This window comes from Cyrtonyx montezumae, unplaced genomic scaffold, assembly GCF_038088225.1.
Source record: "Cyrtonyx montezumae isolate F1298 unplaced genomic scaffold, pur_monq_1.0 scaffold_13, whole genome shotgun sequence".
NCBI classification, from domain to species: domain Eukaryota; kingdom Metazoa; phylum Chordata; class Aves; order Galliformes; family Odontophoridae; genus Cyrtonyx; species Cyrtonyx montezumae.
Genome location: NW_027071859.1, coordinates 22,683,075 through 22,686,107, shown reverse-complemented (window position 1 = coordinate 22,686,107; position 3,033 = coordinate 22,683,075).

Sequence of the window (3,033 nt, the reverse complement as noted above, 5' to 3'; positions counted from 1 at the left end):
GGCCGGCCGCCGGCGGTGTAGCTCCACGCCGAGCAGCGGCAGGTGCTTTGCGGCACCGCCCCTTCAGCACCAGGCTCGGGGACAGCGCCCGCCCGGTCCGGCCCACGAGTAACGCTGCAGGGCGGGGTGGAGCGGGGCTGGGGCCGCGGCAAAGCTGCCAGCCCGCCTGGGCAGACTTCGTGTCTTCCCACCTCCTCCGGGCGGGAGCAGCCGACGCCTCTCCCCACGCCCAGAGTTTCCCTTGCTGCATTTGCTATACCCTTCTCATTTGTCTTCTTGCAGTTACAGTTGAGCTGGACTGCCTCTAGGTGAGAGGTGGTTCTTAGGCGTTTATCATGCAATTTGTCATTCCTCCTGTATTCAGTTAGCACTTGGTCTCAGGAGGAACCAACAGAGCATGGATTTAGCTGTTTCCTATCATCTCTTCTAAAATGCCTTCCTTTTCAAACGTTCAGTCTTGTTTAACTGTTCTCGCATTTGACCACCACCTGTAAGCACTTTTCAGTGCACTTCAGAAGTGAATGTAATAATTTTCATCTCAGGTGTGGGACTGAATCATGGTCTGTTAAGGGGAAGGAGTAGCTGTGGAGCTCTGGAAGCAGACCAGGGGAACTAACAATAAGAATATTCAGACTAGGAGTTTCACTAAGATGTATGTTAAAAAAACCAAACACAACCCCTTGCAGTACAAATGTAGGAAAGAAACTGACTCAACTACTTAATAAAAAATAAACCAACCATGAGTATTACAATCAGCAATAAGTCAGATGAGTTTGCTTCTCTGTAGATAAATAAAGCTAAAGCATAGCTTTGCTTTTCCAGTTTAGATACAACTGTGCAAGGAATAAGCTAAGTGAAACATGTATACATAGACGGTTAATTTTCTCCAATTACTGAGCAACTCTCAAGCAACTTGAAAATTCAGCAACAAAACATATGACTGAAGTAATGCACCTAAAAACCCAGATCCAAAAGAAGTATGAGTAGATAGTACAGACCACAACATTGGTAATGCTGTGAGAGTTTGAATGCCATGCCCACCTTGTATACAAAGTACTACAGACAAGTGTAAGACTACAGCCAGTGTAAGGCAGTCCTTTTAGGAATACTCAAAAGACAGCTATTTGCTGCTTGAAGAACTTCTTGAATTAGAGGACCGTTCCATGGCCTTTTCTCCTGTAAACATGTCCAAAATTCCCATGATCCCAGGTAAAATCTTTGCATTCACACTTACAAGTTATATCACCTGATGATTTCACTGTATCACAAAATCACAGAACTGCAGGGGTTGGAAGGAACCTCAAGATATCATTGAGTTCAAACCCCTGCTGAAGCAGGTTCCCTACTAGTCACACAAGTAAGCATCCAGATGAGCCTTCAATATCTACACAGAAGGAGAATATCATAAAGAAGTTCTTCCTCATGTTAGTCAGAACTTCCTACATTCAAGTTTTTAAGCCATTACCCTTTGTCCTAATGCTACATACTACTGAGAGAAGCCTGGGCTCATCCATTTGCCTCCCACTTCCCTTCAGATATTTATAAACATTAATCAGATCTCATCTCAGTCTTCTCTTTCCCAGGCTGGAAAGACCCAGGTTACTCATCCTTTTCTCATATGGGAAATGCTTCAGGCCCTTAATCATCTCTGTAGCCCTCTGCTGGACTTCTCCTAGGAGATTTCTGTCTTTTTGAACCGGGGAGCCCAGAACTGGACACAGTAGTCTAAATCTCGCTTCACCAGGGCAGAGAAGAGCAGGAAGATCACCTCCCTCGACTTGCTTGCCACACTCTTTTTAATTCATCCTAGAATACCATTGGCTTTCTTGGCCACAAGGACACACTGCTAGCTCATGGCCAACCTATTGTCCACCAGGACCCCCAGGCCCTTCTTCACAAAGCTCATTTCCAGCAGGTTATCCCCTAACATGTATTGGTGCATGTGGTTATTGTTCCCCAGGTGCAAGACTCCTCACTTGCTCTTGTTAAACCCCATTAGATTCCTTCCCACACAACTCTCTAGTCTGTCCTGATCTTGTTGAATGGCAGCAGAGCCTTCAGGTGTGTCTTCCAATCCTCCAAGCTTTGTAACAACAGCAAACTGGCTGAGGGTGGATTCTTTTCCTTCGTCCAGGTTGCTAATTACGACATTTAACTAGACCAGACCTAGCACTGACACCTGGAAAACACCACCAGTTACAGAACTACACACTAGGCACTCACTCCAAACTCTGCCACTCAGCCATTTCTCAATCCACCTCGCTGTCCACTCATATATCCCACATTTTCTAAGTTTTGTAACAGGGATGTTGTAGAAGACAGTTTCAAATGCCATGCTGAAGTCAAGGTACATAACATCCACCGCTCTCTGCCCATCTACTCAGCCAATGGTGACATCATAGAAGTCTATCAGGATGGTCAAGCATGATTTCTCCCTGGTGAATCCATGTTGATTACTCCTAATAACCTTCTTCTTTTGCAATTGGAGACAGCATCAAGAGTAAGTTGTTCCATCACCTTTCCAGGGATGGAGGTGAGGCTGACTAGCCTGTAGTTTCTCAGCTCCTGTTTTTCCCCTTTTTGAAGAGTGGAATAACATCAGCTGTCCTACAGGCACATCTCCTGTTTGCCAAGACCTTTCAAAGATAATAGAAAACAGTTCAGCAATCACCTCTGCCTGTTCTCTCAGCACATGTGAGTACATCCCATAGGAGTCCATGGATTTGTTTGTGTTGATTCTGGCTAGACACTCTCTGACCAGATCCTCCTTGACCAACGGAAAGTCTTCATTTAACCAGACTCTCTCTCTTACCTCCAGAGCCTGGGATTCCTGAGGGCTAGTCTTAACATTAAAGACTGAAAAAAAAGAAGGCATTCAGGATCTCGGCCTTCTCAGAGTCCCCTGTTACCAAGACACCCACCTCATTTATTTGGGGATTCACATTTTCCCTAGTCTTCATTTAACTGTTGACATACTTAAAAAAATCTTTCTTCTTATGCCTTACCTCCATTGCAAGGTTTATTTTCAAGAGG